Here is an 11,858-nt window from a genome sequence, read left to right as displayed (position 1 = left end):
ATTATCCAATCCCTATAGACATAATCCATAATAAAAAAAATAAACAATTGAAAATATTAATAGAAAATACCATTACTGCATTCACATAAATAATTTAGGTATTTAAAGCATACCTTTTGTCGATATGACATCAAAGTGAATCTAGAACTAGGATCCACCATAATAGCACTTTGTAGCTGCTCCATGAGCGAAGTTCAACTATGAATGTTTTCTATCTCAACTACACCAAATGCTATAGGAAATAGCCATTGTCACTATCAAGACCAACTGCAGCGAGTAAGACACCACCAAGTCGACCCTTTAAGTGGGTCCCATCCAATCCAATAAATCTCCTATATCTTGATAACCACCCTATCCTCATTGCACCATAGCTCATAAAAACCCAAGATTTGAACATGAATTCTAGCAATGCTCCCAAGATTTGAACTCAAAATGGCATCACAATAGTTTGGAAACTTCTGATAAGATTGCTTATGTGTGCCATCAATTTGCTCCATTGCCTTTCGTTTAGCTTTGTAAACCTTTTGAGGCTTAACATCCACATCATACTTTTCACTCGAATAAGAAACCATAGTCCTAGTTGACATTATAGGATCTGCCCGTATCCTATCTCCTATTTTCCTAGCTATCCAAGAATAGCTAGCTTCCTTATTTATTAGTCAACCTAGCTAGGAATGTGTGCTCACCACTTAATGTCTTTACCATGAAGGTAACATCATCTTGTATAGTTGATGCATAAATCTGCCATTGACAACCTCCTGTAGCACACTTGTAGATACACCTATCCTTATCATTATTAGAACCTTATTAGAGAAATTCTCTTGTAAACACAATAGTCTTTAATTGCCCATCTAAAAGCCTTTATGTTGTTGAACATCATCCCAACTGCCAATTCCGGTTTGTCCTCATCCCATAGTGGAATATCATTTTTATGTCTTTCATCATCAGAACCAACTAAACTCTCATAATTAGATGTTGAATATAGTCAACCTCGTTCTCACCAACAAAACTTTTATAACAAATGTTAAACACACTCTCTTCTTCAACTAGAGTAGCACTGCATTTTGAATTAGTATCACCTTCACCCATTCCAACTTCATAATCAACATCACTAGTGTCATTAAAGTACGAGTTGCTACCACCTTCTAGCTGACGATCCACATCATCATCATTGGAATGTATCTCTATAGCACACACATCATCATCATGTTCCACCTCTATATCATTGGCAAATGAATTTCCATTCGATTATGAAACTTTGAAATCATATTCAACAATTCACTATCAGAGTTAAGTGGACAAATCTCATTCTTGTTGCCTCCATTCGATATTTGGTATTGGATTGTTATCTTTGCACCCTTTAAGGCACCACATGAAACAACTACCTCATCTGCAATTTCCATAAAGCAAACCTTGTCTTTGTCAATATGGTCTATAAAACTAACACTACCTCCTACAAATTAAAAGAGTGTTGGTGCTGGTATGTTCATTTACCTTGAACACCAAAAGCAATCTCCCTTTCTTCTTCTGTGTTGAATGTGTTGTTCCCAAGTAATGGTAGAGCTTTCAGACCATAACAACAATAGAAAATAGGGTTTTCGGTTGGAAACAGATAGTAGAACAGGGTTTTTAGTTGGAAACAGATAACAGAACAATGTTATCAAAGGTGGGCGAACCGCTAAGTTGGCAACAAAGCTATGTGTTTCAATAGCCAACAACAAAGATACTTGCTTGGGTTTTCAGAGGTCGGTAAACCATCAAATCCGACAACAAGGTTATGTGTCTCAATAGCTGGCAGCAAATATATTTGCTTGGGTTTTCAGAGATTGGTGAACTATTAAATCGCCAATTTGATTTCCTCTCACTAGCAGTCTGAAAATAGAGTTGCCACCGATCAGATTCTAATGTTCATTCCTTCTCTAGTGGTGGTTATCTTCTTCGTCTCAGGTGATGTTAGAAGAAGCAGTGACTTATCATTTTCATCTCAGGTGATGTTAGAAGATGCATTAGCAATCATTTTTCTCTTTCATTAGGGTTCAAACAGTTAGGGTTTTGGGTTGAAGAATAACAACATGAGTATTTTTGGAATGTTGTAAAATCATTAAAATATAACAAAGGGTAAAATAGTAATCTACTAACATCCGTTAGTTTATTTGTTGTCTAACTTACTGACATGGGGTTCCTTAGACGTTTTGAAAAGTTATGGTGAGTTCATTGTTTTAAAAGGCTTAAGCCTTGAGGCATGAGGCGTACGCCTTGAGGCAAGGCATACAAATTTTGCCTCAAGGCTTAAGCCTCACAACTTTAATGCGAGGCTTAAGCCTTTGTCAAAATGAAGCATAAGCCTCAAGGCTCAAGGTGTGAGGCATAAAAAGGTGTAAGCCTCAAATATCAATTACATAGTTATTTAATGAAAAAAATATAAACTTTTATAATTTAAAACACATAGAAAAAACACTTCGATAATTATAAGAAAAATAAAAAAGAGTAAAAAATAAAAACCAATAAGGCAAATCAAATTCTAATAATTTTTCTTAGTGTTTTAAGAGAAATCAACATAAAAACGAATAACAACAACAACGATAGATCAAATCAACTAAGTTGTTTTCTTTTTTCTAAATTGTTTTTCTTTTACATGAAATGTAAAATGTTTACAATTATTAATTGATTAGTTATTTTTTAATTTAATGCTTAAATGTTAAAACTTATTGCTTATAAACTTCTAGTTTATGAATCTATGTACTTTATATCATTTTAATTTGACATATTATATGTTATTTTCATCAATTTACAAACTTTAATTGATTTTTCCTTAAACTTTGAGGCTTAAACGTCACCTTTTTGGGCCATTACACCTCAAATATTCCTTTAGCCTTTTAAAACCTTGGGTGAGTTTAAGAGAAGTGCTAAAAAGGCATGGTAGGTTTCAGACAATTTACCTATTATATATAATTACAATAAGATTTTCATTGATTATTAAATTTTATTACTTTAGTTTTATTATTTGTCTTATTGTATTATTTGTTTGTTCTTTAGATATTTTTTACTCATCTTATTTCAATATTTAAGTTTTAAGTTTTACTATTTTAAAAAAAAATCTTTAACTTAAACATTAATAATTTAATACATTGATGAAAAATTAAATACATGTATTTAGAAGGTAGAGAGAGAGATAAAAATAGATAGAGAAAGAAAGAGATAAGGGGAATAATCTCTAGTGATTGTCGTTTAAAGCTCAAAGAGACATTACTTGCATATCGGTTAAGGTAGGTAAGGCATGTTTCACGTTAATCATGCATTAATCTTCACCAGTGGTTAGTTTATGAGGAGATCAAATCAGTCCCCCACAATGTCCCATAGCACATCCCCGCCGTGTATTGGGAACATCTCCCGATGATAATATTAGAAATGATGATGTCATCATCAGGAAATGTTTTCAATACACAGCGGAGATGTGCTGTGAGACGTTGTGAGGGACAATCTTGTGGGGGCTGATTTGAACTCGTTTACAAGTGGATTTTTTTCATTCTATTCTATATTAATTGGTTGCAGTTCGAGTAGACGGTTTGGTTTTTTATTTGGAATCCAATTACTCTTCATTGATAACCAATTTTTAAATCCATTTCAATAAATAAAGTCATCGATTCAGCAAGTTAGTCCTATCCTCTCCCGCCATCAATACTTTTGTAGTTTGGCTAGTTTTTGCAGGAAAACGACCATTGCAACACTCACTGACATCCCGACGGTGATAACCATGTGGAATGCCAGTATGTTGCTACAGTAGAAGATGGTTGGATTCAACCTAGATACGACCCAAACTCATGGAACTGATTACCAATCCAAATACGATCTTATTTTGGATTTTTTTTTTTGTAAATTACCAAAATAAGCCAGTAAGTTATTGGAAAATAATGCAATTACTTTTAACTAATTAATGTTAAATTACTGTTAAATAATGTTAATTATTATTAAATAATTATAAGTGTAACACTAGTTTAAGTCAATAATGTCAATATACTATTAAATAATTATGATAATTAGTAATTATTAATTTATAGTAAAAAATTTAGTAATTTCCATAATTAATGGGGTCTGTGACAAAGACCCCCCCTGTACTATGACTGTGAGACAAAGACCCCCTTCTGTTAGCCTACCGTCCAAAAATGTCGTTACAATATTTTCTAATCCCTATACTATCCTTCTAATGACTATTCCTTTGTGAAAAATACTACTGTTCATCTCCCTCAACCCTCCTTCACGTTTCTCTTCCTCTCTCTCCTCTCTCTCTCTCTCTCACCCGATCTCTCTTCTTCTGAGATTGCATTGGACGAGTGAGAGGTGAAGGGTGATGAGACTAAAAAGTACCTTATTTTTATCCTCAAATATTCACTCTTTTCCATTAATTTAGCTTAATTGGACTCATTACTCTTGTATTTTGATTCAGGGCAAGCAAGAAGGCAATTGGAAGAAAACAAGGCAATTCAAATGATTTTGCACAATTTTGGCACCATTCAGTAATAGGGGCATAACTCTCAATTCTGGACTCTGATTTGGATAATTCAAGAGGCATCAGAAATATGAAAGAAATGCCCACAACTTTTATGTTTTGGGTTTTGACAGATTCAGTCCGCATCAAAGACAAAACCGGGCCCTAAGTCGGAGTAAGTTCGCAGCAAAGCCCACTTCACAGCTGAAGCCCAATTCGCAGAAGAGCCTTGTAGCAGCCCAAGATATTAAGGCAGCCCAACTCGAATTCAAGAGCCTAGAGTCCCATTTTTGAATGTAACCTCTAGAAAGAGAGTCTTATTAGATTTAAACTTTGAATGTAATCCTATAAAGATAAGAAGATTGGATTAGATCACTAGATAAGAGATAGGATAGGATTAGTTCAAAACATATCAGGACTTGAAGTTAATCTCCTAGAAGGAGTTGGAGAGAGCCCTCTCCCTCAGCTATATAAAGAAGAGGGCGGACCAGATCTAGGCATCACTCAAGCATCCAAGAAATCATCAAGCAACTCAAGCTACCAAGAAGAGCAGTTCGGCCTACTGAGAAGCAGAGCATGGAGGGATCGAAATTCATGAGCAGCTAAGCTTTTCTTTTCTAGTTCAAGGGGGGAGGTTCGATTGTGTCATCGTGAGGTTCTGTATTTAACTCAAGTTTTTGCTTTTTAATTAAAGTATTCGTTGATTCTTGTGCATATTCTCATTGGATGTTAATGTTAATTAGTCTGATAAATTAATTAATATTGATTTTCCTACTGCTATCTGATGGAGGATGATTTGACCCAACCTATGAAACAGTGACACGTGGACACTGACTCAGCACGAGCGACAGCTCAGCATTGTAGCCTAGTGCGACCAAGTGAAGGGCCCATAAAGCAGCTCGCTACACTATAGCTCATAAAAGAAGGAGCTCGCCACAACGCGAGCTCCGGGTTCCCCGAGCTACCTTTGAAGGGATACTCCGAGGCAACTTTAGCTCGCAAGCTAGGGGAACTAGCTCGCCCGAGCTCCCAAGCAGACAAATCATCCCAAGGACCAATTCTATTAAGGGTAATCCTGAAGTGTTCCGAGCTCGCTACAAAGTAGCTCGCGAATGAGCCGTATGAGCGCTCCTCAGGAAGCTTCTATCTGACAGGACGTACCGATCAAACTGGGCAACATCCCTTACAAACGACGCAGTCCCTGTCCTTTCGACAGTCTACATCCACGTCTCTCAGCAAGCGGAGGCGTGCCTGCCACTTTGGAGACGTGTCACTCACCTAAGAAGTACATCACAACGGCCACCTGCACAGCCCTGGCAGGTAACGGCTGTGGCAGGAGCCCAGTGGCGGTTACGCCTGACCTGACATGGATGCCCCAATAAAAGCCCTCAGGGAAAAAGAGAAACTTCTTCTTGAGACTTCTGATCTCTCGAGTATAGTGTAACATGGTATCTGCACTCTTAGCCTCCGTCTTCTCCTTGCTTTTCCTACTGAGTACTAACTTAAGCACCGGAGTGTTCCCGCCGGGCAAGCCCCTGGGGATTATTCTTCTTCTTCATCTCAGGTATCTTCCAGGAGCCACGCGAGTGCCAGCTAGGAGTGACCGAATCGTGCTACATCACTTGGCGCCGTTTGTGGGAAACGCTTCGAAAAGCCTTTCTTTAAACCTTCACAGCTCTTTCTTCCTTGAAAACTTGACACTCATGGCTTCCTCAAGCAACATCGGACAAAGCACGGAGATGGGCAATTCCAGGGAACAGCCCCAGCTTCCTACTGTCTGCATCGGACAGTTCACCATCCCCCTCTCAACGGACGGGATCCCTAGTTTTAACGTGCTTCTTACAGGGGCACCCGTCGTTGCTCCACTCCCTACTACAGTCGAAGCAACCTTCAACGAACCCTCGGTTGTGCCCCCAGTGGCCAACCCGAACCAACTGGAGGACTTGGTGCAGTGCATGCGGGCCATGCAGGCCCAAATGCAACAACAGTTTCAACAGTTCCAGCTCTATTAGCAACAGGTACTGCACCAGGTTTCCCAGTACCAGTATCAGCAGCAGTTCCCTCCACTGCCTCAACCCCAGCTTCAGCAGCCGCAGCTCCCTCCTCGACACCCAGCCTCACGGCGCGCTAGGTCTCATCGTCAGGAGGAGCACCTTTCTCGCCAAGGAGAGGCCCCCTAGAACCCTCCAAGGAGCCAGGCCTCCTCCCGCGGCAAACAAGAAAGACTGGCCACTCCGGTCTCACCACGGGCAGTCAGGTCAGAAGGACCTCAGCTCGCCAAGTCCACGTCGCCTCAACCCTCCAAGCTCGATACCCCGTTCCTAGAGAACCGGTTCGAGATTCTGGTCGCAAGCTCCAAGCAGGATCCCTCTGTCCGCAGTCATCACCAGCGGCCTAAGCTACTTCCTGCACACACCATCCCTGACAACACAAAGGTGAGCAGCACAAACGCCTAGCCTGCCAAGAAGCAGAGACGCCATCGCCAAGCTCGCCAATCTGCCACCCACGACTTGCTCGAGCTCGGAGACAAAGAAGAGGTAAGCTCGCACGAAGTCAAGGCTCCCCTCCTTTCAGTTCAATCCCCCTTGTCTCCCGAGCTCCGGGCAGTCCCAATGCCTAAAGATTTCAAGCTCCCCCCTCTTGACAAGTACGACGGGTCATTCGACCCAAATGATCACGTGGATTCCTTCCAGTCGCAGATGCACCTGGCGAGAGCTAGTGAGTCGTGCATGTGCGTCGCCTTCTCCACCACTTTCAGAGGAGTAGCCCGCACATGGTACCGGAACCTGGCGCCCGGATCAATAAGAAGTTCGGCGCAGTTCGTGCAAGCCTTCACGTCCCACTTCGTTACCAACAAGCGGTGCCCGCGGACTGAAGAAAGCCTCCTCAACATAGTGTAGAGAGAGGGAGAGTCCATCCGAAGCTATGTTAAGCGGTTCAACGATGCTTGCATGCAGATACTGTGCCTGGACCCTGTTGTGCACCTCGCAGCAGCCAAGAAAGGCGTGATGCCGAGTTCAAATGGCACATGGTCGTCAACCAACTGCAATCATAACCGAATTTCTTAAACTCGCGGATAGGTTTATAGCCACCGAAGAAGAGATCGGCCAGAAGGGCAAGGGCGTGCCCAAAAAGAGGAAAAGAGAAGGAGAGCCTTCTAGTCAAGGGGACAGCCAAAAGAAAAAGGATGCAGCTCGGGGAGCTAAGCTAGGTTAGTCGTTCCGAGCCCTTGTAGTGGACCGAGCTGATTACACCCCACTGAACGCGAAAAGGGTCGAAATCCTGATGGCGATCAAGGACGCCCCATATGTGAAGTGGCCACCCCGTTTAAGGGGAAATCCCAATGAGAGAAACAAGAATCTGTACTACAGCTTTCACAGAGATCACGGTCATAGCACCAAAAGTTGTAAAAACCTCCGTGACGAGATTGAGGAGCTCATCCGTTGCGAATATTTAAGGAACTTTGTACAAAATAATAATAATAATAATAAAATAGGTCGGCAAGGGGAGCACAGTAAGGATGCTCCCGAGTCCAGTAGCAGGCCGGTCGAACAGTCACAGAGGCAGGCTCCGAAGGAGAGGCCGGTTCGGGGCACCATCCACGTGATAGTGGGAGGTTCGATCGTCGCGGGTTGTACTTTAGCAGCAGCTCGAATGTCAGTTCGTGAGGCCGCCCGAGAAGAACAGAATCCTCTGAAGCGGTCGGGGACTCAAGAACCAATTTTCTTCACGGAAGATGATGCGTGAGGGGTCTACTACCCCCACGATGATGCACTTGTGATAGAGTTGAGGATCAACGACTTCGAGGTCAAGTGCGTACTCTTTGACTCGGGTAGCTCGGCGGATATTATCTTCAAAGCCGCGTTCGACTAGCTTCAGTTGCAGAAAAGTGACTTGAAGCCTGCGGACACTCCTTTGGTGGGCTTCAGCGGGGAAGAAGTCCGGCCCCTTGGGAAAATAACAGTACCTGTGGAAGTCGGCACATGGCCCTGCATAGTCAGACTCAACCACGACTTCCTAATGGTCGTGACCCCCTCCCCATACAATGCCATAATAGGTTGGCCGATCACCCATGTCCTACGGGCGGTGGTCTCCACCTATCATTTGGCTATGAAGTTCCCTACAGACTTCGGTGTGGGGGTAGTGCGGGGCGACTAGCTCGACTTCCGCAAGTGCTATGTCGCCGCCCTGAAGGGAAAGACCAAGGTGGCCGACGACCTCGAACTGGAGTGGCCTACAGAACAAGGCGAAGAACGAGCCGCGCCCACGGAAGAAACAGTCACAGTCCCGACCTTAGCAGCAGACCCAGCTCGGATGCTCCAGATCGGTGCTTCCGTCCAAGAACCTCTACGATCCGAACTGGTAAGTTTCTTATTTCAAAATTTGGATATTTTTGCATGGTCCGCAGCAGAGATGCCCGGTATAGACCCTGACCTTATAACTCACAAGCTGAATACTGACCCTGTAGTTAGGCCCGTTAGACAAAAGAAACGCAACCTAGCCCTGAAGCGGTGGAAAGCAGTCGACGAGGAGGTCGAGAAGCTCCTCGCAGCTGACTTCATAAGAGAAGTCCATTACCCGAGCTGGGTAGCCAACCCCGTCCTGGTAAAGAAGGCCAACGGCAAGTGGCGCATGTGCGTCGACTACACCAACCTAAACCGGGCTTGCCCAAAAGACTGCTTTCTGCTCCCCAGATTTGACCGCTTGGTGGACGCAACCTCAGGGCACGAGTCGCTAAGTTTCTTGGATGCCTATTCGGGCTATAACCAAATCAAAATGGACCCGGCGGATGAAGAAAAGACTGCCTTCATCACGGAGTTCGGTCTATACTGTTACAAGGTTATGCCCTTCGGGTTGAAAAACACAGGGGCAACCTTTCAAAGGCTTGTAAATAAGTTGTTCGCGCCATTAATTGGCAGAAAAGTAGAATGCTATGTAGACGACATGGTCGTCAAAACTCAATTTTCGCATGAACTAATACAAGACCTGCATTCTATTTTTCAAATTTTGCTAAGTTTAATATGAGATTAAATCCAAACAAGTGTGTGTTCGGTGTGACCTCGGGCAAGTTCCTAGGGTACATCGTCAACCGGCGCGGCATCGAGACCAACCTGGATAAAATTAAGGCCATCTTAGATATGAGACCACCCCGGAAGTTGAAGGAGGTTCAGAGGTTGAACAGCCGCATAGCCGCCCTGAGCCGCTTCATGTCCAAGTCGGAGGACCGGCTGTTTGCCGTTCTTTAAGGCAATTAAGAGCAAAGGGTTTGAGTAGACCCAAGACTGCCAACTCGTGTTTGACGAGCTCAAGAAGTACCTCACTAGCGTGCCAATCTTAACCTGGCCCGAGGAGGGCGATGTTTTAGAACTGTACCTCTCGGCATGCGACGAAGTGGTCAGTTCAGTACTAATAAAGGAAGTAGATCGGGTTCGACGACCCATCTATTATGTTGAGTAAAGTATTGCAGGGAGCAGAGACGAGATATCCAGAGATAGAAAAGCTAGCATACGCACTGGTAATTTCAGCTCGGAAGCTCCGCCTGTACTTCCAGGCTCACACTGTTATCATCCTCACCGATAAAACTCTGAGGCAAGTCTTACTCAAGCCCGAGGTCTCTAGTCGGTCGACGAAGTGGGCCATTGAGCTCAGCGAGTATGACCTCCAGTACAAGCCACGAACCGCCATTAAGGCCCAAGCCTTAGCAGATTTCATCGTTGAGTGCACATTCAGCTTCGAGGTTCACAGGCCGATTGAACACGAGGCTCCTAGCTCGGGTGAGCCTGAAGCCCCAGGCCGGTCGAGTCCGAGCCCCGTGAGGTAGGAGCCAGTGTGGCATCTCTCCTAGTTCAGCCAAGCGCGAGCTGGGATGATGAGCCTTGGATCCTTCACGTAGATGGCTCCTCGAACCAACAGGGCAGTGGAGCCGGAATAGTTCTGCACGGCCCAAGTGGCACGAAACTGGAGTACGCGCTACGCTTTGAGTTCGCGGCCTCTAACAATGAAGCAGAGTACAAGGCGTTGATAGCCGGACTAGCTCTAGCCAGAGAAGTAAAAGCCAAGCACATCATTATCTACAGCGACTCCCAGCTCGTGGTCAACCAGGTCACTGGCGAGTAGGAAGCTCGCGAGCCAACCATGATCGCCTACTTAGCCAAAGTCAAAGAGGCCCTGCTCAACTTCCAGTCACACTTCATTAGACAAATCCCTAGGTCAAAGAACGCTGAGGCCGATGCCCTGTCCAGGTTAGCCAGCACCAGCGACATCAGCATGAGAACCGTGTACATAGAGGACCTGCCTCGGCCTAGCATTCTCGGGGGGGCAGAGGAGGTCGCTCCCATCGTTCAAGCAGAGCTGAGCTGGATTGACCCACTCACGAGCTTCTTACTACACAGGACCCTCCCTACAGATTGCAATGCAGCCAGAAGGGTGCAGCGCCAAGTAGCCAAATACGTCATAATAGACGAGTGGCTATACCGGAGATCCTACACGCTCCCCTACCTGTGTTGCTTGCGACCTACCAAAGTCGAGCTCATACTCCGCGACACTCATGAGGGTCTGCGCGGCGGACACTTGGGGGGCAGGGCCCTCGCTCAAAAGGTACTTTGATAGGAGTATTATTGGCCAACAATGAAGGAAGATGCTATTGAGCTCGTCAGAAAATGTGACAAATGTCAGAGGCATGCCAATATTCACCACCAACCCGCTGTCGACCTCAAGTATCTCACCAGCCCTTGGCCCTTCGCACAGTGGGGCATTGATCTACTTGGGCCATTCCCGCCAGCAACGGGTGGGAGGAAGTTCTTAGTAGTAGCAGTGGACTACTTCACAAAGTGGGTAGAAGCTGAGCCCCTTGTAACAATCACAGCCCGGAACGTCCAAAACTTCTTTTGGAAGAACATCGTGTGCCGCTTCGGGTTACCTCAGGTATTGATTTCTGACAACGGTAAGCAGTTCGAAGACATCAAATTCCAAGACTAGTGCCAAGACATGAGAATCCGATAGAATTTTACATCAATCGCACACCCTAAAGCGAACGGTCAGGCAAAAGTCACGAATAGAGCCATCCTCCACGGACTGAAAGCACAACTGGATTGGGCTAAAGGGTTGTGGGCAGATGAGCTACCCAGTGTCCTATGGGCCTACCGAACAACGAAGAAGACCGCCAAGGGAGAAACGCCCTTCAACCTCACCTATGGCGCCGAAGCAATTATCCCCGCAGAGACCGAAGTCCCTACACTGCGACTAGAAGCATACAGTGACTAGATGAATGAAGATGAGCTCCATACCAACCTTGATCTACTAGACGAAGTAAGAGACCTCGTGTACATCAGAACTGCAGCTTACCAGCAAAGAGCAGCTCAGTACTATAATG

Source organism: Nelumbo nucifera, chromosome 1 (assembly GCF_055504915.1).
Source record: "Nelumbo nucifera cultivar China Antique chromosome 1, China Antique-T2T, whole genome shotgun sequence".
NCBI lineage: Eukaryota > Viridiplantae > Streptophyta > Magnoliopsida > Proteales > Nelumbonaceae > Nelumbo > Nelumbo nucifera.
Note: the sequence above shows the minus strand (reverse complement) of the source record.